This window comes from Lates calcarifer, linkage group LG8 (assembly GCF_001640805.2).
Source record: "Lates calcarifer isolate ASB-BC8 linkage group LG8, TLL_Latcal_v3, whole genome shotgun sequence".
In the NCBI taxonomy this organism is placed as follows: domain Eukaryota; kingdom Metazoa; phylum Chordata; class Actinopteri; family Centropomidae; genus Lates; species Lates calcarifer.
Window position 1 is genome coordinate 15,761,485 of NC_066840.1, and position 27,636 is coordinate 15,789,120.

A 27,636-nucleotide genomic window follows, 5' to 3' on the forward strand; every position below is an offset into this window, starting at 1 on the left:
ATTTGAGCAAACTGCAATCACTTTACTTGAAAGTGCCGCTTCTCTCAAATGTGATCCATTTGTTTGCGCTGAATACCACAGTGGACCTAGGGAAGTAATGAAGATTAACCAAAATTTGAAAGTCTTCACAGCAGATATGGAAGCCCCCTTTGCCACATAAATATGCAAGTTAAATTCACAGCGTAGAGATCCTGTAATTCACAAAATGACAAGCTGCTTGTCTGATGCACCAAGCACCTCCAATTGCAATTCATTTACTCAGTCAGGGGGAAACGCTCTACAAGCACGGAGAGAAACTATTAAAATACTTCCATTAACTGGAAGAATAAATATCCCGGTTGCAGCCCAAAGTGTCTTCATTTGGGCTCAAATGTGAGATATGCCGTTGCTATGGTAATATGGCAATGGCTGTAGCCCTCCTCCCAGCTGTTGGTGGGTTTTGTGTATGAGTGAGAGAGAGAAAAAGAAAGAGAGAGACTGTGTGACTGTGTGTTTGTGTGCGTGCACGCATGCATTGATGCTGCCTCCGTGCTGTGTTCCCCCTTTCAGTCTTCAGAATAGTGTCTCTACTAATCCGTGAAAGTTGCGGCGCTCTGAACCAGTGGCCAAGCCTTTTCCCACTGAACCAAGGCCCAGGGTCTGCGCTCTGCTTTACACTTGATTGGTCCCTCCCGTGGCAGGACTCCCCTCCCTGCTGGGCGTGGGCCCGTCCCCCTCGCTGGGCTGCTTAGCACTGCCTAATCGCCTTCTCTCCACCATAATTACCAGCGCTGAGCCCAGGACTCACCAACACACTATTAAAGTCTGGCCAGCCTGTGCTCACCAGCCCTCACACATCCCAGCACTTAGCACAGGCCCAGAGATGGGGCCTAAGACCAGGCCCAGCTCCACCAAGAGAGCACCTGTTCAAGCCTGGGATGCCCTGCAGCACTGTGGACTTGGCTGGTGCTGCTGCTGGGTAGGGAAAAAGAGAGGGGGTTGGCAGCTGTGCTGTTGTCCTCCTCCCCCTGCAGTAGAGGTGATGTGTTTATTTGGGCTGGGATGCTGCAGTGAGAAGCTGTGAGAGGTAACTATCTCCTTGTTGTGCTGTACAGAGTACCAGAGAATCCACCCTGCAGAGACAGAGCCCTTTGATATGTGACCACTTCAAACCCACACATACAATGGAAGCAGTCAGTTGTGGAAATAGCCCAAGTTGATGTTGTGTGGGCAAGGTGAAACAAATTTGCTTTGCTCAAAAACCAACCCTGCACTTTATATTTCCACCCCTATATATATTTTCAGCAAAGCAAATACAAAACATATTGTACATTCTGAACATTGACAATCCTGCAATGTGTGTAAAATCAGAAATAGAAATACTCCCACTTTCCATTTTGTTGTGCCCAAGAGGTTCCTGAATTTCAGACTATTGCACCATTGGTGAAAGCATATGGGACTGGCCAGGTGAAATGCAGTGACCTGGCAAACAGTCCAAAGACTGATGAGAACTGGGTACACGTCAGAAGGCACTGGGTGTGCTGGCACAAACACTACCCAGAATGTGGATCAGACAGACACCCAGCACTCGTTAGCTTATTACTCTCTTATTAGGAACATTTTTGCCTTGCATGGATTGGCAGAGTCCCGCTAGCCACCCTCTTCACATGGCCCAGACTCTGTCAGAGCTGATCAAAAGACATTTCTTCACATCTCCAGACGCCAGGGAAAAAAGGAGAAGAAAAGAGGGAGAGAAGAAAAGAGCCAGAAGGGGGCATACTGCTCTCTCTTTACTCTGGTCTTTTGGTGAATGAGGACTTTTCACAATGCCCTCTCCTTTTTCTTTATTTTTTTTTTCATTCTTCCATTGGCAAAAAAAAGAGAGAAAAAAGAAAAAACAGCATTTCCCATTGCGTTTCGCCAAATTGTTTTTGCCATATCAAAAACAATTATCCTCAGGTGAGGAATGCGCCTGCAGAATTACAACCATTCCAGGGAGAGAAAGAGGTCTTCACAAATCTGACTGGCTTCCAGGCAGCCAAGACCCCCTCGAAGTGGTAATGAAAAGTGTAACTTTAGCCTCCCAGCTGTACGTCTCAATCCATAATCCTTCCCCAAAAACCTCACCGTAGAGCCGCCTACCACTCCCATGGCGCTCCCAGCCTGTGCCGGGCTGGGCCTGCACTGATTTATGTGGCAGTCCCGTGTCATACTCTCAACCTGAAAAGGATTTGCTCTCCTATATTTACCAGGGTGGTCAGGGCAGCTCTCTGGAAACACAGAAAGCCCAGTTACCGGGCCTCACTCCCAGACATTCTTTTTACCCCTCTGTGCCCATTACGTGGACATTTTGGACCTTACCAGAATCAGACGAAGCTTCAGTGTTTCCATAGTGGTGTGTTTCACCAGTGCAGAGGTGAGTGTCTGAGTGGGCATGTGTGTGTGTGTGTTTGTGTACGTACAGAGCTGTCTGCAACAACATACAGTACAGATGAGTTAGCACCTGGTACGTGTAAGCATGCCATAGTGTTGAGGAGTGGCAGCTCCGGGCCTGTGAAGAGACAACGGATCCATAAACCTCTGAAATGCAGAGACAGAGAACACATCAGCATGTTTTAGTTGTTAAAACTGCATTTACTTCCTTGATTTTAGCGCATTTGCATGAACGTTTTCAGCTGCTGTTTCACAAAGATACTGTGATTTCAAAAAAGATCTTGTGTATGAAATTGTCCTTCTCCAACATATACAGTGTGGTCATTTCTGTTTCAGGCTCAGAAAAGCGTTGGAGGAAAGTGCTTTACAGTAGTCTCCTGGTAGCCCAAGCCAACTGCTACTGTGAAACGCTAGATTAAAAATGTATTGATTTCCAGTGAATTATTCTGGCAAAGTTGAAAAGGAAGACGCTAATTGGTAGAACTATGACTAATTGATGACGTGTGTGTAAATTACAGATTTTCAAAGAGTTGAAAGACATAAGAGAGAGCAGTCTTCAGCAGGTCTGTCCATCACGGTTTTTCTCTTTGGTGCAGCTGACTTTGGATAAAAAGTACAGATTGTGCTACTTACCCCAATCCAGCGTGACTGGTGTGATCCAGTAAGAGTTGAGGGCTGAACGCACGTTGGTAGATGAGCTGTTGTGGATGGCCGTGGTCCACTCTGCCACTGTCAAGTAAACAAGCCAAGGTGACCTTTGGACAGCTGGGTTTATACATCCTGTGGTTGGTTGTCTACGTAGTGTGGCGGTGGGAGCAGTGGGTGGTTGATGCAGACTCTGAGGAAAGGATCATCCTATTTTATGTGCGTGTGCATGTGTGCTTCTATGTGTGTGTGTGTGCACGTGCACCCACACTGCACGCACATGAATGTGTCTTGTATGCATGTGCATTTGTGTGACAGCTATGTGGTTAATACTAAACACCGTCTGGTACATTCTGAGCAGGAAATGAAAGCAGCACTACTTGGGACATGCGCAGCGCACGTCTGATATAATCCACATTTTCCAGCATATATCTTGGTTAAAGGCACAAATTAAGAGAACTCGATCCTGCAAAAATTTCAAAAGAAATTGGCGTTACCATCTCCTGAGCAGAATTTCAAAGAAATGTGGCATGACCTGAGAAAGACACTTGGACCAATGTAAATGCAGACAAAATGGCCGCTGTTGCTAAGCTAACAGGGAAGGAAGAAGATGGAGCTGATACTCTTTGAATGCTGCATGAAAGCAGCACGTTCAGGGTTGACTTTCTTTTTGCAACATCAAAACGCACAACACTTTAAATTTCAGAATTTCTCATTCTCTCCAGTTTGTTAAAGCTAACTTTACGATATACAGTAAGTGCTGTGTTATACAAGCAATTCACTCTCTCAAAGGTTTCCTTACGTTACAGTTTCAGATTGACTTTTAAATTGTGTAAATTAGTTTTCTTGGTGTGACATTGTTTACAACACATTTAGAGATAAACTGGGTAAATAAAATCACACTGCATACCTCAACAGACTTCAGCGTTCAAATGAGTGACTACGTAAATATTTTCAGCCAGAATTGTGAGTTATGAGATGAGTAAAATGTGACAGCTTCATATGAAAGTCTGTTTGAGTCGTTACAGTTGAAAGCCTTCATGGTATGACACAGGGAAAGCCTTCAAATTTTTATCCTTTTTTTTCTCTCCCTATGCGTTAGGTTAACTTTGGAAAATCATGTGAGAGATAGTTTTCTTTGTAATCGAGATTTAAAGGATAAGATCGGTAACTTTCTCTCCCAGTATACTTTCCCACTGATCTCAGATTTTAAAGTTTAGATTATGGAGGTGGATATGTTGGGAGTTTTACAGTATGCTCTATAATGTTTAAAGTTTCTTTGACAGATTGACAACAAAGAAAAAAGAAAGAAAGAGAGAGACAAAGAAAGAGCTTTCAAATGAAATGGAAAAAATAAAATGAGGATTTTATCTTAACTATTACTTTCTATCACTACTGTAATCAGATTTTGCCTGTAAAATAAAACATTAGACATTAAAGGAGTTAGTTTAAATAAAACAAATGCTATGAACTCCATTTCCATTAATAAGCAAATGTTTATTCTTCGCTCTTTCAGTATTGCTGACCTAGTGATGTAAATACAATACAAAAGATGAGTAAAGAATTGAAGATTTGTGTTGTGGGGATGTGTAAGTGTCCTGATAAGTAGGAGGGACACTGCTGACAGTTCAATGTCCTCTCTACAGACGAACATATGAAAAACAGATGGTGGCCTTTCATTCTGCAAACTGAAAGAAGTTTCACATTTCAATCTAAGAGAAACATCTGATTTGACTCACAGTTTTTGATCAAAAAACCCTGCTTCTTATTTATCATTGCATATTATTAGATTATGATGAGAGCCTCCCATTCCAGACAATGTTCCTTGAAGAAATAAAAAGACTTGAAATAAAAGAATCTTCTGCCAATTAGATACCACCTTGAAACAGAGAGCTAATGAATTTCATTGTCTTTTGATGCTGCGCATGAAGTTTCACAAATGTAAAAACAACTGAAAAGAATCACAAAGAAACTTATAAACAGATGGCTTCTTAAACAAACAGCTAAACTAATACAAACTGTGCATAATTACTTTCCAATTGTTCTTGCAGATACCATATTTGTCTGACATAAGCTGGAAAACTTTTCAGAAATTCTCAGATAACTTTCTTTTCTCCATCTGCTGAAATTAGGATAAAACTATAAAGTCCATTTATAACTGTTTCTCTTTATTAAAAAGTATTTGGGTATCTACAGGAGGTCAAAACCAAGTTCACGTACATGTGCATAAAATAAGAAAATAAATATTAAGGTTTTTAAGTTCAATGTACCTGTGCTAATTCTGACAGTAACGTCATACAAATGTATTTTAATTTAGCATAAATTTTTGTAATAATGTTTTTTTAAGAGCCCTGTTACTTATCTTATTAATATGGTCATTTTAATTTTTGTGCATGTTTTAAATTAATTAATTAAAAATACTTGTCTTGTATTTTTAATTTACTTCTGTATATTGAAGAAAACTATTTTTTCATAATATGATTGATTTTGAAAATTTTTATTTTTTATTTTTTATTTTTTTTTACAAAAACTAAAATGAAATTCATGAAACCACATTCTGTACAACCCCAGCTTTAAAATAAAAGTGAAAACATCACATTTATTATTATTTGTCTTACTTTAAATTCACATATAAAATCAGCGGTTATGGGACACTGCTTAAACGAAAACTTAAAAGTTCGGCATTTCACTATTTATTTTTGATAATTTATTTCGTTCTAACAAAAATACTGTAAATTTAAAATTTTCAAAATAAATATTTTTACACTATTGTTGCTTCGGTAAAAGTGATAAACGTGAACTGAAAACACAGCCTTGGTAGTACAGTTATCAACAGTTAGTTAAAGAGTTTGTTTATGCAACTGATCAGTGTTTTGTTTACGTCTCAGTTTTTCAAATCTGAACTATGTTGTTTTATTTTGTTTGTTTTTGCTACCAATCAGAATACACAGAAAATAGAAAACAGAGATGATGATGATGAAGATGATGATGATGATGATTGAGAGTATTGTGAACACAGCGTCAGTATCTGTCAGAGAATGCATTAAATGTAGTGGGAGGCCTGCATATATCACAGAGGCCCCATTTTCATTTTGTCGAGTTAAATTGATTCACCTGAAGGTTCTGGTCACATATTTCTTTAAATGTGCCCTAAATGAGCCCGACCACAATTCTATTGTACAAAAGAGACATGTCAGAGCCACACCACTGATGAGAAATAAATAGGGGATAGGGTTTTATGGATGTTCTTCAAAGGCGCTCCAATTTCACACCGTCAAATTAAAGCACCCTTATATTTTAGGCCCATGAGTGATTTTCCCGCTTGTGGACTTTAGGCTTTTTTTCTTTGACATATACAGTTTAGACAATCTAACATTTAATATTTTATAAGTTAAATTCATCAAAACAACATATATTTTGTAAAGTAAATAAATAATTCAACTGTTTCTGAGACTAATTATTAGAAATATAAATACTACATGTCATTTTAACCTACATTTTTACCTGAATATTGATGGATTGACACTTTTTGGTCTCTGCTTTCCCTCGCCTTATAACATTTCCATTCAAATTTGAGGACATGAAGTCATATCTGAGCTATCTATTTGTCATTTATCAGCACTCTGTTTTGACTGCTGATGTATATTTTGAATGGAAATTTGTTATATATGGCATTACCTGTCCTGCCATCATGACATATCACATCACAGCTTTTTGTCTGAGCTGAGCGCTGCCATGCATCACTTTTTGTTTTGGGAATATCTGCTCCATGTCACTCAATATTTGCTAAGATGACATACATGATATGTGACCTGTGTACATTTTACTCCAGGAGCTGAAGCTTTTTTGAAGGACTCTGACATGCAAGTTTGAAAGAGCGAGTGCAACTGACAAAGTGAGGAGATTTAGTAACCTCTAGCTTGGCTCATGTTTTCAAAAACACATAATCGCAGCTAGCATCGATGCTAGACGACCTCTACCATTGCCACTGCAAGGAGAAAGGTGAAATTGCACCTAAATGTGAGGAACAGTGGAGTGATATTAATGTTTATTTAAAAATGTAGAAATAACAAACAACACTTTTTTTTCAGAATTTAGATTTGTCCAGTACACTTGAAAGGGACATACAACCTTCCTTTCAGTAAAAATGGGTCAACATTATATAACCAGGAAGTTGACTGCCAACTTCCTGCAGCTTGTTTATGGTGACGTCTCACTACTTGGTCGGCGGGGTCCTGCCAGTGTGTGTCTTTATAAGTTTCTATGCGCTGCTGGTCTGTGCACCCCAGCAGCAGCTGTGACAGCCCTTATCCCTCCTCTGTGCCCCACCTCATACTAAGCCTTGGATTTGAAGGACAGGCAGCTCAGGACAGAACAAGTGCGCCAAAGCAGAGCGTAAGCAAAGCTTTAGAGCATAAGGCCACACTCCAGTGTATCTTTCTTGGACAACAAGTACTCCACACTTAGTGCTTAAAAAAGACATGTCACAGTTAATGCTGCATCTGCCATACAGTCAGGCTTTAGCCAAAGTTAAAGGGCAGCAATAGTGAGTAGGAAGTTACCTGTGGTGTGTGTGTAGGCGATATTTGGACAAGACACAATAAGGAATCCATCAGTCCAAATTCTCACATCTTATTCTAAAGGCCCCATAGCCAGACAGATCCTGGATCCCCTCAGCAGCATCATTACACGTTCACACCATTTTGTCAACTTATGAAAGAACAATATTGTAAAAAAAATTCACACATAGCAAAACAGGTTCCTGTTATTACCTTTAAATCTGTGCATTCAAAAGGAAAAGTTTCCTTCCGGGGAGCACCAGGAGGTGCTGTAAAGCAGTTAGCCTTTGATAGCACAACACCAGCAAAAACAAACATGGCTGATGAGGGGGGCAGGGCCGACAGTAACGTATACTGGTGGTGCAGCATTAATGTTGGAGGAGCTTTTCGAGCCTGGAGCATCGATACTTATTTAAAAAAAAAAAACCCTCCCCCTGCCCTCCTACCTGGGGCTCAGTGAGGGGATGCACCCCGCTATGACCTCGGCTGAAAAATTCAAAGTCATGTTGAAAACTGTAGTGCTGCTGTTAGCATGGTAGCTAAGAAGCATTCAGTAGTGCTTAGCACGCTACAATGTAACATGGCGCAATCAATGTGTCTATTTTCTAGTAAAGCAGGCCTGCAGTAACTGTCACAACTTTTGCAAACCCTTTTTTAGTTGAAATGTTACCTGTTAACTGTGTTTATACTTTTAAAGCATTTTGGACATGTCAGCAAAGTGACTTCAGAAGAAGGGTTGCAAGCAGTTTCAGTATTAACACTAGAGGAGGGGTGAGGAAGAAGAATGGCTGTTGTTAGAGGAGACTGACAACAGCAAAACGGTGTTGAAGACTTGGTTCGTTGACTCCCAGATTAGGCCCAGCAGAAAGTGATAAACTAAAAGACGAAGTGAGGCGACCTGGTCCTCCTTCGTCCTCATCTGAAGTGCTAAACCTCACCCTGACTTTGTAACGCTGAGGCTTGTGAGTCACAACTGTGAAGATATAATGTTATTTAAACCCAATCTGTCACCAAATGGAGCGAAAAACCATGCTTGCCAAGTGCACAAGTCTAACATCACCACTTATGACACACACACAAACACGGACACACACACACACACACACACACACACCTCCCTAGCTCCATGTCATTACACTAGCAAAATCGCCAATTAATAAAAAGTGAATTCATGGAGTTGTCATTAACACGATCACTATCAAAGGTCAGGTTAGACATTAAGGAGTAAGTGACAGAAGTATCAACACTATTATATTTTACTTAATATGACACAATTATGTGAAATAATTAGTTTCCCATAACTGCCAGGTTGCTTCAGATGGTAATGAGGAAAAAATTTGAAAATATTTTCTTGATGTGATAGCATACAGTAATGAATAATTTCTCAGCGCTGAACATCATGGCATCCCTCTTGGGTCCTAGTTGTTGCCTCGGCGCATGACCCATTTTGCCTTTTAAACAAACCAGAAACGTTGCTAATTTTGACAGCTCTATTCACGAGTACCCAGTCCTTAACAAGTCTGCCACCTTCTGCAGCAATATTGAAAACGGTGACAGACAAAGAACACTGGCATGTTGGTGCCCTGATGGTGCCCAGGTGGTGCTCATGGTCGTGGAAACGCATGTTGCCACATGCCCAATTTGGATCCAGGGATGTTTCCTTGCAGGGCGTTGTTCAGTTGAGGAAAAGTTAGTTTTACAAACTTTCGTATGGGCTGTTGTGGAAGTAGTATTACTGAAATAAAAGGAGCGATACCACACTGTAGAAATCCTGTTAAAAATTAATGTCTTGCATTGAAAACTTTACTTAAGTATAAGAACCAAAGTGTTAGCAACAAAATGCACTTAGCATATTGTGAAAGTAGGTTGCATAAGACTATGGAAACATCCTCACGTAGTTCTTACATAATATATATATAATATATTTAAACAATTGTTATTTACATATGATATATATATCTGAGTATGACATAGCATTGTGATGGTGTGTGCCACGTGAGTATTATGTAATGTTATACAATCATTAGTTAGCATTTTTTATAACCTCATAACCTTTGTAATGTTTTTTGCATTGGTCTCATATTATTAGTAGTTAATATATTCCTGTATATAGGTATTCTGGTTTTCCATAGGTCTGCCATAAGTGAGGCTGAGGATGTTGGTCCTATGTCTGTCATGGGTTACTATTAGGGCAGGGCTGTCTTTGTTCCCTTGAATGATAAAAAGAGAGTTAGTTTTACTGTTAATTATTGGGAATCTTTGCTGAGGGAAACTCTACATTCTATACTGTGTGATATATATGGTATATCTTAAATCTAATCTACTGCAGTGTTTTGTATGTTTGCTATTGTACTATTTGTACTGTATATTATAGTATCAAAAGTAGAAGTACTTGCAAGGCAGCAGAATAGCCCCTGTCTGGGTTGTATTGCTGTATCCTACTATGTTAGGTTTATTATTATAATAACTCAAACTTAAGCAGCATTTTAATGTTGTAGCTGGTTGCAGTAGAGATAATTTTAACTACTTTAAATATTGTTGGGTAGCTGAATCCTTAACAATGTATTTAAACTCATCGTAGGTCGTTTGTGTTTAACATTTAAAATATTATTATGAAAAGCACCTTGAAGCTATAGCGTCAGATAAATATCGTAATGTAAAACTGACAATATGGAATAGCATAAAAAGGAAATACTCAAAGTACTCCAAAATTATTCTTTACATGTATGTGTGTGACTGTGATGTCTGTTTCATCATAGTGGAAATAAGGTATTACAACATCAGGTATTATTTTTATCATTTTAGTTCAGTATCACTAATTTCACTGTTAATAAATTTCACGTTATCGTACATATTGTATCATAAGTTTAAAGCAATGTGATGTAATGAGGGTGTTCTCAGACTTAACAAAACCTGAAGTCCTAATTAACACAGCACACTGGAAATGTGTCGATTCACTGTTCTATAATACCTGTTTGCTGACAGGTATTATAGAATAATAAATTTGTTGTTTCGCTATGGAGGTGTCCTGCTTTGTGTATAAAGTAATTCAGGTGACCTTGTTTTGTCCCCACAATGATATTAAAAAGAGTAGAATCTTTGGTGTCTTTCCCTGAAAATATTCCTGCTCTGGGATGGTGAGGCCTGAAACCTGCTCAGTTGGCTTGACTCCGTCTTTATGAAGGTCAAAGGATTCTGTTGAATTTCTTTTTACATCAGTTTGTTTAAATCAGCAGGTCTGCGTTATATAGAACGGACTAACCTAAGTACACTTGGGATATATCATTCAGGCATATGAATTCAAACTGCTGAGTGAAGCAGTATTTGCAACCTCGGGCCACATTAAGTACCAAATCAACATGGCTCCTGGGCTTGAGAGAATAATAATAATCTAAAAGAAAAAAGATTATATATTGCCAAAATGAAATTGGCAAAGAATGCAGGGTGTGCACGTGGCAGTGGGCTGCTCTATAAAGACATCTGCTGATTACACAGTTTGGGGAGGCCTGGTAAGAGAGGAGCCTGGCAGTGAAACATGTAAAGAGATTGAGACCACACGACGACTGCTGAAAGAACACAGCACTCAGACCCTCACAGCCAGTCACTCAGAGCATGAAGCCATAAAGACATGAAGCGGAAAGTTGCCTTCACTCTATTTTACACAACAAGAGAACCTGGGCTGCCCAGGGTGGCAGAATAATATTAGGCCCCTGAAAATCCAGTCAAGGGCTTTTCTCATTTTGTTCAGGCCCACTACTCGGCAGGCACGCAAAATATCCAACCTAGGCTGGACTGAATTTTTCACTGCTATTGTGAAGTGTTAGCTGACAAGAGACCAAAAAAAAAACTATTTTGGTGGTGCAGTTTTGAACGTGCTCTCTGCATACGTTAGATGTGCTGTGTTCACCTCCCCGAGACTGTGGCAAATTGGTGTCTGTCTCTACTGACAGTGACATGCCTGCAGACAGGTCTGCCTACATGCAGCCCTGCATGATGTTGTGTCAGCGCTCTGTGTGGCAGGTGGAGACAGAAACCTGCTTCAGGTGGCCCGCGTGCTTACGACGTGGTGTGGCCTCCTCTCCCTTGCACCCCTGGGGAGGCGCACCATGGTGCCGTGCTGCAGATGTCTTCCCTAGATATGTGGCAGCAGGACCGGCCCCGAGAGCCACAACACAGCACCCGGAGCATTCCACCTAACAGGGCCAGATCACTGCACACAGACAACGCCCACACCCTTCTGCCACACTCCTTTTTAGATCCGATGTTGAATCAGTACTGCAACTGTCACCTATGTGATTGTGCTCATCAACCCCGTCATGCCGTTATGTATCTTCAAAGTTGACTTCAAGTGAGTAAACAGGAAAACATTTGGCTTAAGAAATTATGAAAATTTTAAACGCAAAATGATGCTTGGACTGCTGCAATATTCAAAAATAGAATTGCTGCTTATTTACACAGAAGCATTTAGGCTTGGACTCATAATTAAGGGAAGGAATCTGGGTCAGGTCAAAAATATTTTCTATTATGAGACTAAAACTATTTCCACGGCTTTATCTGGTTTTATTACCGCTGCTGCTGCATCTGAGCGGAAGTTTCATGAGAGATTTGCTTGGATATGTTTCTCTGGTTACTTGCACACAAGCTCTACAACTGACATACAGATTCTGAGAAGAAACAGACCGACCGGAGAGAGTCAACTATCTGTTCTTTTATCTCTTTTCTTTTATCACATGTCTATAAATATTGGCTGGAACAACCTTTCCTCAGTGGGCTTCAGGTACTGTTGTTCAGCGAGAGAGCTCATTACAGTTGAGCTCAGTGTTATTTTGAGCGATTGCAGCCTGAGACAGCTTTTTAATTTGTAACTGGGCAAATGTAAGTATATTTTTTCATCTAGAGATGACCAGATAAACCATATTATTAAATCTTAATTGAAGCTTATCGCTAAATTATGCATAAACTTAAGCACAAGCCACACTGAGGCGACGTGTTTACATTGGGCTTATGTTTCATCAGGACATCTGAGGGCATCTGGTTCTACCTCAGCTGAGCCACATGCGTCCCTCTGATCATGTTTAGCCAATGCGTCCTACGTGTGTTTTCCCTAAGCCTCCTCTCTCCTCCTGACCTCTCACCCTGGCTCTCTCTCTCTCTCTTTGTTGTGCAGGTCAGAGTCCACGCACCCGCAGCCCACGCCGCCACATAGCTGCATTTTTGGTATGCAGATGCACAGACACAGGTAAGTCTGGTCCAGGTGCACCCCACGGTGATCCTGACCCGCTTTGGTTCACCCCTCAGCTCTCGGGTCAGGCCCGGGGCCCAGCATGGCTCCTGGTGTGGGTCACGGAGGGCCTTGACATCCCAGAGATGAGACTCCAAACTGGCATGAGGAGGAGCGTTTGATGTGGCCCTGAGCTGGGATATGTTACCACGTTACTATGCCTTTAATTAGCTCCAGCAGCTGCTACTTCCTGGTTGACAGGCCCTGGCAAACTCCACTGTCTCTGTAATCTCTTACAGGTGACTGTCAGTTGCGCATCAGCTCAGCTGCATAGTGACGGGCTGTGTGTTCTTCTTTAAGTCAGGTGTTACAGCTTTAGAAAGCAACACTGCTGTTTACCAAGCTAATTAACTGTGAAGCGACTGTAGACAAGATTTGAATGAAAAAAAAAGAGAACAGCTCATGGCGCTATAATGACCACAGCATGTTTCCAAATATGTTATGCAAATATGTCTCCAAGCACCGATCCCCTGCCCATTATTTTTTACAAGTTTCGTGTCTGTTTTCTGAGGATGCAATCATGATAGAGAGACAGCAAAGTTCTCCTGGTGACAGTAAATGTGCCACTCTGCATTCTTTATCTGGATTTCCAGCTTGCACAAAGACATCTTAACCACTGGAAATTGCCCTCTGAGGACTGACAGCTAGAAATTGATCTCAGATTAGATGAGCGCACCTCGTTCCCCACTCTCCTTTGTCACTCCCAAGTTGGTGGATCTTTCCTTAAAACTCCACCAGAGATGAAAAAGGGAGACTTCACAACTGGCTATGGCATACTAATACCCTGGACTCATTAAATTAATGGGGGCCAGATTCCCCTCACTGAATGTGCACTGATGCCCTTTGAGTTTGCCGGGGCTAGAGGGTATGCAGTACTTTGAAAGCCCTGACCGGCATATTGAACGTGTTTTAATAGAACCCTTTTGAGACTCCTGGTAGGATGCACAGTAACTCTTTGCCTTTAAGTTCCCGCACCTCTCTGTGTGATCTCGTCAGATAGCCACTCTATCCTCGGATTCAGGCCTGGAGAGGGGGAGGGGACGGCGTGCGTTAAATGAGGCCAGAGGTGTCCATATCTCAGCAGAGGCCATTCTTTCCTGGAGATGTGAATCTTTGAGACGTGGTGCTGAGCAAGCTTTGATGTAGAAAGGTGCTCTGCGTAAGGCTCTGAAACAGGAGGCTTACAGGCCGACGTTCAGCAGGAAATCCCTTCGGGGAGGAGAGTCTGGCCTTTCCTTGGACACTCCGTCCATACAGTGTTGATTTAATTACTCTGTTCTGCCATTCACCTAGCCACTGAAGGCTGCACTATAAAATAGATTCAGTCCCACATATAGCCATTACAAATGTCATTGCCTATTTAAAATGAAGGCACCACTGTGAATCACTCCATAATATAGGCAAGCCTCAGGAATGCACAGAATCAAATGAAGAGATTTTCATTGCCAAAGGTAGCAATGGCAGAATTTCAAGGTGTAAAGGGCAAAGAAAAAGATATTGTTTTTAATGGCAATAAATTACAAGGAATATGTCTCAAAATAATGGGAGGAATAGAATATTAATATATGAATTTTGCATATTTGCCCACCAGCAAAAAAGATGAACTGATAAGAAAAGAAAGCTGTGAAACTCTCATTTGCATGACAAAAAGTCCCTTTAGAGAACTAATACATCACACTTATGGTTATCAGAACCACAAGTACCAGATGTTAAGATAGTGAGAATTTATCCTCAATGAAATTAAGATATTAAGCCAAGAATTATTTTATCTTTTAGTGATTTTTTATATTGATATAGCAGTTAGGTAATAGAGAGGCAAAAACATCTGTTTTTTTCTGCCCTGAGCTGAAAGGACATTATGATATAATGATAATCGTCCTCTCAGTTCTGCTCTGTCATCGTGACTATGAGCTCTTGAATGCCATGAAACAGAAAAACATCGCTGACAATGATGAGATTATACACAGTCAGGAATGGGTTAGCAGGACTCATCCCGGCGGGCTGAAATATCCTTTAAACGCAGCTGAATAAGACAAGTGGCTGGCATCTGCAAGCAGGATACTGACAGGGAGATGCAACGTCTGAGCCCAGACAATGAGGCTCGAGCTGTTGAATGTAGTGAATAAACAGAAATCCAGACAAACTAAAAATGGCTGACTCAGGTGCAAAGCAGAGGAGGCGTCCCATCCCTCAACTACAGCTCTCTCTCTCTCTACTTCTCCCTCTACCATAGCCTTTGCATGTGACAAAACAGCACCATATACCTCTTACACAAATCCATGTTGGGCAATCATTTGATTTTCGTAGCTAGCTCTGACAGTAATGATTTCATAAAGCCTTTGATTTTAGCTCGATCACCATGGCTGCAACATCGCTGGGTATCGCTCCTCATTAGTGATTCCATAAGCAGAGAGCAATGCACTGCTGTAGCGGCTGATACTTACATGCCTCCCACTCTAAAGTGTGGCGGTAATTTATTCTCTCCCCGACGCTCATCATCCTGATGCAACTCACACAGTGACAAGAATCCATCTCTGTGGTACCTGGCAACAAAGAGGAGGGGTAGAGGGGAGGGGGGGATCACATATTTTGTGATCACAATCAGAAAGGGGAGAGGACAGTTACTAGGCAGGTTTAGAACATCTTAGTGCCATATTACTACCACTAGAACGTCTTATAAACATTAAAAGTGATGTGGATTTATCAGATATATGGACAAATATTCCAAACATTCAACAGCTCTTCTTGAAAAAATAATTTCAGGAGAGAAGATAAAAACAATTCGCTGGTTGAGATTTGATCCTGTATAAACCACCTTCCCCTACCAAAGGTTTTTTCTCAGAGAGTGGCTTAAGCAGTTCAAAGTTAAGTACTATATAGAGAGTATGATTCATTTGGCAGCTCATATTGTCCAGCTTCAAGAAACCTAAAGCTAGCCAGAGACACATTGTGGGATGTTTTCAGCTTCAGAGAAGAGAAAGAATTTGGCTTGGGCTTAGGCTGCCCATCCCCATCCAGAGATGGGGCTCTTTTTCATCTTATCGTAGTCTTAAGCGCATTGGTGTGGTGACTATGTGCTTCACAGGTGGGAGTCTGCCTCTGTCAAATAAGCCAGTTCACTAAGGACGGGATTTGCCGCTGTTATTTTTCTATTAGGGAAGAATTATGCTAAGCCTTTAGAAGCCATCTTTGTGTTGCTATGGCAGCCCATATTTCCTACCGGGTTGCGACCTTGAATGACTACAGTGCAAAGCCAAGTAGCCCCAAAACCCTTTGAGGATTAGAACCAGGGTCTCATAGTTATGCAAAACACCTCTGATATGATTGAACCTTGAATGGTTGAATGACAAAGTTTATTGAGATTGCTTCTCTTTTCATCTGATTATTGTCATTTGATTATTCCCAATCATTTGGCATGGCTTCAAACACAGCTTTTCAAATGGTTTTTGTTTAGGACAACACTAAGAGCTTTTCTCTCTAACATGTCCACAACTCTCATATCTTTGACTAGTATATCAATGAGAACAAGAATGCATGACCCATGGTAGTAGACATTTAATAAGAAATTCTCAAACAGAAATAGAGTATTAACACATCACCAAGATAGGGTAGGGCTGCAACTACTGCTTCTTTTTATTTTATCTATTGTTTTCTTTCCATTAATTGATTGATTGTTTATTCCACAAGTTGGTATATACCAAGGTGTCATCTACAAATTGCTTGTTCTGTCAGTCCATAACCTAAAAGTATTCAATTTTAAATTATACAAGCAAAGAAAAGCAGCAAACATTCAAATATGAACATCTGGCACCAACAAATGTTTGGTATTTTTGTTGATTTAAACAATTAATTAAATTTCATTCATCTTTTCATCTTTCATCTTTTCAGCACTAATTGAGGCAAATCAATATACTGATAACAAACATGACACAACATAAGTAGCTCAATCTGCAGTCTGAGCCAGATTTGTGTGCTGTTATCCGTGGATTTAGATAATATCTTTTGCAATCACTTTACACTCCAGATGTTCAGGAGTCCTAGTTCTGATGTGTAATTTACAGCTGACAGGGAATTTCCTTCCTATAGTTGCCACGATGCTTTTGAGGCTACAAACTAATGTTTGTGAGCCGCTGTAACAAACACAATTTTTTGCTTATGAAAGCAATTTCAAAAATCATGGGTCAAATTTCACACGCAGCCACATCAGTAGAAATTGTTTTTTCCCACTTTAGATTTTGTCATAATGTTCCCAACTGTTTTCAGACCAGCCATCAAAGCCTCAACTCTATTCGGAGACATGTATAGACAGCTACTCAAAGCTGACACGGAGATGAGGCTTTGAAAGTATGAGATTGACACTATTGTGGTCACAAAGCACAACAGGAGACTACTTTGAAGAGGAAAGTGCTTTGAGTATCGGATTTCACTTTAGAAACAGTGTCCGAAGACGAGCTCAAGTATTAGACGTGTTGAATTGGTGTACATTAAACAACAAAACCAGACATGTGCACCGTACGCCACTTCCGCGAGTACGTCCAAACATAAATGTGGGAAGGTCAAAACCCTGCTGTTAAAGTTGTGAAACCCCGGATAAATATGACACTCTGGGTTTTTCTTTTTTCATCTAAAATTTGCTGCACACATTCTCTTACTTCTGTATCCTGGGACAGTCTAGACTTGTGATGCAAATAAAAAGTTGACAATATATCCAAGAAAACGGCACTTTTTCACTTCACAAAATAAAGTGCCACTATCAGAGCCATGTCTCACTGGCAGTTTGGGAATTGATCAGTCTCAATCCCAAGCTGCATCCTTGTCAACTGGCAGGTCTGCTGAAGATGACACATTTTCTGACAGTGCCTTGTCAATGACTGCAAGTTGAGTGAAATCCCCAGCCATGTTTGCTCACTGCCAAAGCGATATCTATCATCTTATTTTTGACAAATTCGTCACACCCATCTCTCAATCTAATTGGTCTTTGAGGTTCCTGTAAGACAAAGACTTGCTAATCTTGGTGTGCGTGTTTGAACAGAGCTTGCCATTGAATACTTCTCAAGTCTTTGAGCCTGTGTTCAGCTAAGTTTGAAAAAACATGACAGTCACATTTTAGGTGCTCTGATGTCACACAGTCTTTCTGGCTTAAAAGTTCACTCAATATGAGGTTTGGTCTACTTTGATGTGGGGTCTCTAGTGATGCGATTTTAGCATGCTATCTGCCTCTGCTGTTCTCTGTCACCCACTCCTGCAAAGACTGACATGGGAGCTGCCAGAGCTGAGTCTCAGCCTTTTATTCCTGGTGACTACAAATTAAAGATACAGGGAAGATAAATTCAGGCAGCACCATGACAAGCACAACGCACAAACTTCTGCCAGTATTTACTCCTGTAAGGGAAACTATACTTAAAAACATGGAATCTACATTTTAGTTGCGATCAGTCATTTATATATATTTTTTTGTTTCTAAGAGGAAAAAGATGTTATTTTTAATATCTGGTAAATGTTAGTGTCTTTTTTCTTCAAGCAGCATGCAAAACAAAGATATCAAGCACAGATTTAATAATGCATCTCCTGATTCATTTACATAAACAAGCTCACTTGCTCTTTTGTTAAAGGCATGAAACCCCTGGAAAACAAGCAGGGAAGTTTATTTATGACTTATTCGTTTAACTTTAAAATATCCCAAATAACCCCCAAAAAACAACTCATTTCCAGCTCATTATGCAACATCCCCGTATCTGAACAGGAGATAGTGAAGTTGCAGTTCCGTGAAGGGGGTGGGAGGGTGGGGGTGTGGGGTGGAGTGGGGGGGATAAAGATCTAGTAATCTTGTTTTATGCTTATGACGGCGAGAGGGAGATTCCTCCCGCCCCCCTGCGACGCGACGCTCACCTGAAGAAGCAACCGGAGCTCCACATGACTCCTCTGCCGCCGCTCACATCTCCGTGTCCCGAGAATTGGGATTTGTGGAGGATTAAAGCAGAATATTTCAATTTAGCAGCGGAATTTACCTGCCTGTGCCAAAGTAATTACCTACCCCTTCTGGAAAAAATGCAATTACGGAAACAGTAAAACACACCTACAGACGGGAAAGATATAAAGGGCTCTAAGTCGAATAAACAGGGTATCTAGGACTGTAATGATAGTAATTAAAAAATCATCGCAGCTGCCAGAACTCCTCATTTATTGCCTAAATAGTCAATAGGCGACTGAGCTGAAAAGACATAAAATAAGACAATGCTCTATTCAGCGTTCCCTTAACTGTCCTGTTAACCCTTTAGTATCTAGATTTCATTAACATTGTTCTACAGAGGCTTTCACTTAAGCTATGCCTGTCGAAATAGCTGTTTGATGATGATGGCTCCAGCACAGAAAAGAGATTTATTTATTTATTTATTTTTAAGTAACATTTGACATCTTTCCTCTGTACGTGGCAGTTTAATAGCTAGATGCTGGAATAGTGTTTGGATGCGTTCAAGGGCAACAAAAAGGAATCTGTATCTGTAAGATGTATTCTATGTTTTAAATCGTAATAAATTTCACTCCATTGTAGTTGAGACACTACTTGGTGCTTTTTTTTGTACATATGAATAAAAATCCTGTTAAAATGGGCCCACGAGACCACACAGAAAAAATAGCATAATAGACTACATTTCGATATATAGTTTTATTACATTTTAGGAAAATTATGTAAAAGTCATTGTAGAAACGTGTAGAATAATTCGGGCCGAACTTCTGTTAAACATAATTGACATATGGAGGCAAAGGAAGCCTATATAAGACAAAAACATTTAATCCAGCATTAGCTGCTAATATTAGAGTAGCCTGCATCTAACATTAAACTGGGCAACTGGGTTACAGTCAGTGGTGCCTTTAAAGTCCCACTACAAAACAGATAAAATTCGCATGTCTCTCATTGCCAACACAAACAATAAGCGTGCACTATATGCTGCCTATCTTTTAAGGTAATTCTGGTTTTTGTCTGTGTGATGTGTTCAAGTGTTTGTTTCGAGAACTGTGTAAATTAACTTGTTGTAATAACGAGGCCTGAAAATAAGCGTGATAATTTGATGGTCACTTTAATTATATTCGTCACTGTCCATTTTGTCATTTTAAGTGTAAATACATGGATTAAAAGCCTTGATTCGATTCCAGTCTGTCTAATAACTGTACTGAGGGAAACTTTGCACATTTTGTGAAGCAGATTTTTCCAAATACTTGGATAAAATCTAAAACTGACACTTAAATCTTAGATCGCTGTAGCTGTATGAAACGGATGTAAACAGGTGAAAATAAGTCATGAGTGAAAGATGCTCTTTTTAATGGAATAAGGTTTATTTCTCTGTGTATCACTATGTGCTTTGATTTTATTACAGATTGTATCAGTGATCATTCACATTGCCTTTTATCCGCACGTGAGAGGGAGGAAAAAATGTGTACCTCTGTCTAGTCTGAGATGCATGGAAGATGAGACGGAGGCCCTGAGAGGGTAGCCTATATCCCATGTAAACAGGGCCCTGTGCATTGTGTAAATTAGGTGGATTAGCCCCTGCTTTTGTTGGACATGGTGTGTACACACGGACACCGATTCAGCTCTCCTAAAGCCATTTTGGCTCTCACAACTTTAAGGAAGTCTTACATTCCCAAAACCTTCAGCCGGAGATGATCTAAAGGGGGGCATTCCTTTTCAAGCATTCAGCATTGTGTTAGCTCAGGTTTTTGTTTGGCCGAATGCAAAAAAACACTGAATTCAGGTCGGAGCCTCCATTCTGGTTTACAAAGAAGAACAGAAACACATCCGGTTTGGTGCCTTAAACACATCACATGAAGCCCAGAATTTATACAGAACCCACAGTCAGCGACGAAGACATTTTATTATCGAATCAGAAATAATTCACAGGACAGAGCGATTGATTTGAGTGATATGAAATTTATCAGGAAATGTGGCAATGTTGAACACCCTCCACAACACCTACACACACACACACACACACACACACACACAGTCTCGTAGCCCACCCGCCGCGTGTGCATGTGAGTGCACGCATGCCGTATTTCAAGGTGTAAATATAAACATTTGCACATATTTCTTAATACTCCAGCATTTGCACCAATTAAGCCAAATAATTCTAACGGCTGGTTTATTAGCTGTGGCTAATTAAAACGTCCCCAGGACGTATTTCATCTTAATATCAGTCATCTTAATATCATCCGTCCAAATGATTTAAAAGAGGATGTGTTCGGCTCACGACCACTCGTTTCTCATCCCCATCAGGTTGGTTTTTTATATTTTTGACGTTATCTCAGATTCTGTATCTTTATTTAACACAAACTTTTATCAACACGTTTCTCTCTTAAAAAAAAAAAAAAAACTTTCTTCTCTCTCGCAGCCTTGTTGAGAATATGAAATGCAACACATCTCTGAGAAGAAAGAGGAAACTTTATTTCATCGGACACCAATTATTGTCCAAGGCCAAATCTAAACACCATGACCCTTTTATCATTTTACTCAGCTGATTTGGAAAATAGCTTTAATGTGGATTTTTTTTTAACGAGAAGCAAAGAAACCAGAGTACATCAGAAGGCCTGTATGGGCCCACAGACTGGGTGATGTTTTCATCATTATTCATCCACCTGTAGCACCGAGGTTTCTGTTGATTCTGCACGCGCTGAAGTTTAGACTTCAAAACTTTTTTCATATGTAACAGTGTTTTTGCCAAAGCTGCCTGACTTAACTCAACTACCTAGTTTGGGCTTTTTGCTTATTTTGATTAAGATCTGCTGCATGTTGTTAAAACTGATTATTATTATTCCCCCCCCCCATCACTACTGACGCGTTTATTTAGAATAAATAACCCGAAGAGTTGATTTTGACGTCAAAAGACTTTGTAAAACTTCTTGTATTGCTGTGTTTGTTGCTTTAGCAGATGACCACTGACCCATTGTTGTACACAGGAAAAACCTAATTCATGTAAATTACCTTCCATTCATCCAAACTGTAATTATCATATCTCGATTTAGAGAAAATCACCATCTCCGGTGGCACACAATTGTCTTTTCGACCGTTCAACCATTATTAGTATTAAAGTCAGAATGACGATAAAACAAACATTTAACATGATTGGCGTTTGGAGAGGTTTTGTTTTTTTTTATCGCTCAAATATTGTCGACTTAAAAAAATCCTGCTTCTATTAGACTTTACATCGCCGCGCTGACGGACTTTGATTCTGCTTAATATGAAATGATTTTGAGTCTTTGTGTGTGTGTGTGTTTGTGAGCGAGCGGATTAGACTTCGAAAGAGGAGTTTCAACATGTGGTGATAACCTCTTCAAAGAGGAAAACGTTCCAACGGGTCATCGCAGTTTAGTGTATTTCATTAAATGTTTTTTACAGAACAGACATATAAAAAAATATCCCGCGCCTTGAGCTGAGTGAAGGGCTAATTGTCTTCAACAGACAGATATACCAGCCACGTGCCTTATGGCTGCGTTATTAGTATTTTTTTTAGAAGGAATAAAGCTTCACACCAAAGTTAACTTTTTGGAGCAAGGTTTGAAACAACAAAACAACAATATCTATTTTCGTTAACCTGTGTCATTTTCCAGCTAAATGTACAAGTATGAAGAGTTTTTTGAGTATTGTGAACTGATTTCATATGTGCACAGATGGTTATTAAATGTAAATATGTATGTAGCAGAAAGTTTTAATTTACACATTTCCTCTGTGTTTTGTAAAAGGGACAGTATGTTACTATCTGATCCTCTGAGTTACAGACGCTCCTGTCTAATAATCAGGGGAAATCACAGTAATTCAGCAACTACTTTAAAGGAGAATGCCCCATGAGTCACTGGTGCAAAAAAGGAAAGAAATAAAATATCAAATTGTATCCTGCTTTTGATTCCAATAAGTAACATTTCAATGTGGAAATATTTTTTGTTTTCATCTCACCAGGGTCCGGTTCAGCTCCTCATGTCCATCCGTCTGTGACATGGAAAAGATGCCCAGCAAATAGACTCATCTCTGCCTCCCATCTAGAAGAGAAGTACCATGAGAAGTACGACAGAGGCCATGCAGGAATATGCAGGGAGAGATATTTACAGATTTAACTTTTCTTGACTACACAGATGAGGCTGTAGGAAATGTAGGGAAAGTTTTACATTCAATAGATGACAAGAGATGATGAATAACTTTATGTAAAGTTTGATATCAGCAGATGAAACTGAGTATATGCTGGGATATGTGCTGTATGTTTGAGAAACAATATTTATCAAACTACATAAGAGAGCTGAAGAAAGCTCATTCCCTGCTTTACATCTTAATGGATTCTTTATTTAAAGAAAGGGCCATTTAATTCATTAGTGAGGTGAATAGTTATTTTTACATGTCTAATTTTACAGTGTACAGTATGTCTATGGAGTTAATTGTGCCTAATTGTGTGTGTCCTGGAATGTGTGCGCTCATCATAGTTGTCTTTTTGTCTGTGCCTCCATGTGCCCATGTGCCAATGCAAGTGTGTGCCCATATGTGGGTGTATGAGTGCTCCGCTGTTACTCTGTGCCTGTGTGTGTGCCCATGTGTGTTGTATGCAGCCTATTAGTGGAGTTTAACCCGTGTGTTCAGGGAGTCACATCCCCTCAACACACCAGGCTCCATTCTTACTGCAGCACGTTAACATTTTACTCTCTTCCCTCCCCACCCACCCCCTTCACATTTGTCCTAAGAGGGCAATTAAGGAAACAAACGTTTTCCCCAAGATAAGCTGGCTGCCAGCTTTGCATACTAATGCAATGCCAAGTGGTTACAAATAGTGAGTGCTCTAATTACCGGCACTGTTTTCAATCAGAAATTGCTCAATTTCCCAGGATGAGGTCTCCATGGCTGGAGAAAAAAAACACACAGAACCTGACAGAGGCAAGAGACAATCATCTCTATGTGGAGTGTGGCTGATTTTGTCTGCCTATGTGTGTGTACATGTGCCCACATGTGTGCATGCATGTTAGTGCAAATAAGCTCATCTGCCTCTGTGTGTTTAGACCCCAGCGCAACCCTCTCTATCACTGCTGCCCTTGACAAGTCAAGAAATGGATCCTGTCAGCCTCTACAGCATTTAGCACCACAATTATCCCCTTTTCACAGCCAGGCTGCATTAATGTAAACCACACCAGGCAGTGGTTGTCACTCAGTGATGAGCACAATGTGGTGCACCATCTCTGGGTGAGCAATTTGATGCAATTGTGTTGTTGTGTGATCATCAGTGCAAATCAGGGCCTGCTCATTTATTAAGCAATTTCTGTTGGAGAAAATTAGAAGGAAAGCGCTTTTAATTTGGCAGGAGATAGTAATATCTCTAAAAGCAACAATAATGTATAATGTGGTTGACATCAAACAAAAAAGGGGGATATTGGAGTGAGTTTAGCCCACAGGATGCATCAACCCATCAGGCAGGGGGGTAACTATTCTGAGAGGTATGGACATCCTCATGTGGCCACCAGGAGTAGGGGGCAGCACAAACCAAAGTGGCAAGGACTCACTCCCTGGGTGCGAGAATGAGTCACTCCATAGGATGCGCACTCAGGACTCATCCGCTGGCCTTAGCTGACCTTTAGCTCTGATGATGGCTAATGGAGGGTTGGCCCTTGATCAATGCGCTGAGAGACAGGGCTCCCCATCCCTGCCCTTTCACCGGGCCAGGAAGGGAGGGGACGCTGCCAGAAGCCATGCCGCGGAGCCATCGACCCTGCCACTTTCCCATCCTGCGGGTGACAGCTGTAGTGCCAATGAGCCTGGGGAGACCGCGCTGCCCTGCCATGTAGGGAAGGACAGCCAGCAACTCCATCTCTGTGGTGGTGGTGGGAGGGAAAGTCAGTGACGATCTGCTTGTGAATGTCAGATTCACGTAAACAACTCCAGCAACTACTTTGGTGTGGAGTGGATGCTGATATGACGGCCTGCAACGGTGTGGAAAATCTGCATAGCACAATAAAACTTGCTCATAGTCACCTGCAGCCTCTAGGTGTGTCATGTTGTGGTGAAACATTCATGTTTTTTGGCTCAAAACTTTTTCTAAAGCGTTTTCAATGGGAGTTTTCCCACTGTCATTATACTGAGTTATAAAAATGTTGTGCTTGTTAGGGTTGGTGTTGAACTTACATGTAAACATAAAGAAAGTTGTCATCTATCAAACACACGCTTTGACTGCTTTATTTTTAAAAATGGATTCCATTTAATTGCTTTAATAAGAGTTGAATAGAGTTGGACTGACTGCTGAGAACTTCTTTAACCTTTTGTCTGTAAAAAGTTGAAGTCACATCAGTAAAGCTCAACTCCTGCATAACCCTCATCAAATGATAGAAGTTGGGTTTGCATTTTGAGTGTTCTTGGCATTCGTTGTGCACTTAAAATGTTACCGTAGGGAATATATTTTTTCATGCAGCACCATGAAGCTAAGATGTGCCTGATGTTGTGCTTGGTGGCGTACTTTGTAACCCAGATGGCGCACCACTGTATACCTTTAATCAGAGCAGGCTTTTTATTTTTTTATTTTTTTGTCAATCTGCAATGCTTGCATAAAAAAGACAAAACAATATTTAGCATGGTATCTGTGCATTTTAATTGCACAGGCTTCAATTCAAACATGTAAAGATATTCAAAACAATAGCAGATGAAATATTCATTCCATATGGGGAGAGAGGAGAAAACATCCAAGAGGTTTTAGCACAGATTGTTCTTTTTATTATCATTAACAGTAATGTAATTCTGAAGCCCCCCATGACCTCCTCACAGCAGCACCTCATCTCAGAAGTCATTCATTAGAACAAACAGAAGGCAGGCAGAAAGACAGCGAGGAAGAGACATGGGGAGTGAGCACAGTGTAAAATAAATTAGATTGTTCTTAATAGATGAACCACTTTGAGATGGCAAGAGAAAGCATGCTTCAGAAATTCAAAGGGTATCAATAGTACAGCATTTGGAGATGAAGAAGTCATGTGGAGACCGTGATCCAGTTGTTGGTCTTGTGCTATGTGCGTAATCGCAGTTACACTAACTGTCCACTTTGGATTGTAAGGCCTACGGGGAGCCTTGAAATATGGGTCTGAGCAGTGTATGTTTGGATTGAGATTGAGCTACAGTGCTACAGTGTTTCCGTTCAAGAGCATGGACTGATGAGGGGCTGTGGTGAAACTAATCAAAAAGCTTCTTATGTCTTCTTCCTCTGATATAAATGGATTCTACAGTCTTTCCCCTCATGATTTGGCCCAGTAAGATTTTTTACACAGAAGTGAAAGTAAAGGCCACCTCTCTCAATTAAGCCCCCTTGGTTCCTGTTCCATAAGAGCAGTCAGACGGTGTCTCTTCATATCTGCACCCCCTGGTGCTTCTTATCTTACCAGGCCTGTAAAGGTCCAGCTGACCCACCTCTATACATGTTAATGTGTGAATGTATACATATGTGAGGATTTAAAAAAAAAAAAAAGCAGGAATGTGATACAGAGTGGTCAAAGGCCCAGCTGGGGGAGGGTGGTGGGGGTGGACAGAGGAGAGGATAGGAGGGGTGGGGGTGTGGGGTGTGTGTGTGTGTGTTGGGGGGGGGAAGAGAGCCCGTGTGGATCCTTGGAGTGGTGTGACAGACTCCCCAGCCTCCTGGTAGGATTTGTTGGAATGTGAGAGAGGAGGATTTTAGCACCAGGCGAGCCACGCCAGAGTGCTGCAGACTTCATGCCATCTGTCTCAGCCTCCATCCTCTCTTTGCCAAACTCATCAGACCTTTATTTCCTCTCCCTCTATCTCCTTCTCATCCCTGTTCACAAGAGTAGCGGACATACTGAGATCTGCTAATGTATTGGAGGGGGGAAAAATGGCTGGGCTTAATAAACAGATTCAAAAATCTCGATTGATTAATATGTATTCTTGGAGCTAATTGTCCGACAGCTCTCATGGAGATAAAATGTGTGTTCCATAGTCCTGCCATTTGTTACTTGACCAACAGGGAAAGGGAGAGAGCGATTCATACCATAGCAGATCTGATGATCAGTTAATAATGAAACATGTTTCAAGTGAGAGCCAAAAAGTTCACTTAATTTAATGGTTTATAATTATAAACAAGCTATTTTTTTCATCATTCTGTATTATGATATGAATGATGTCTAATTAAAACATATCCTACAAACAAATAACATTTTGAGTTGATGTGGTTATTTTGCCAATCACTGAGTTGAGAATGCAGTATAAATATAGGTCTAGATTAGAGATTAAAGTTCACTCAACACCTGCCGGTCCATGAACATCACAATGTAACCTAAGTAAAAATGACCAAATGACGACCAGGTAGAAAGCTATGCATTCTTAGGCCACAGTAAAATCAAAAGCAGACTTCACATCAAATGGGTGTGTGGTTGTGGGGTTGTTTGGATGGGGATGATCTCTCACCCTCTCTCCCCGTGTGGGCGACTGAGGAGGCGGCTGATGCAGATCACAGGGAGGAGCTGTACACACTCCACGTCCTTAACCTGTTCGCAGAAGGGCAATAGAGTGTGGAGGGAATGGAAAAGGAAATGTACCCTTCGTCCGAAATGGAACACCAGGTGGCAGGAAGTGGGCAGGAGGCCTTTGAAGCTGACCCCTGGTCTCGGTGCTGGGATGGCCTCGGCAATCGATCCGGCCAGAGATGGCAGGGGAGGGGAGCCAGCTGCCCCAAAAGGGCCCGCAGACCACGCAGATCTATTATGGGCGAGGAGGACGGC

The 27,636-nt window shown here is 40.9% G+C and overlaps 1 long non-coding RNA gene across 1 annotated transcript; it reads left to right on the forward strand.

Moving 5' to 3' along the window:
• Positions 1-1,721: 1,721 nt before the first annotated feature.
• LOC108872578 (uncharacterized) lies at positions 1,722-22,930 on the forward strand. The gene is made up of 3 exons (XR_001959243.2): positions 1,722-2,395; positions 12,784-12,855; positions 22,847-22,930. It is a non-coding gene; the product is annotated as an uncharacterized LOC108872578 (long non-coding RNA).
• Positions 22,931-27,636: the final 4,706 nt, after the last annotated feature.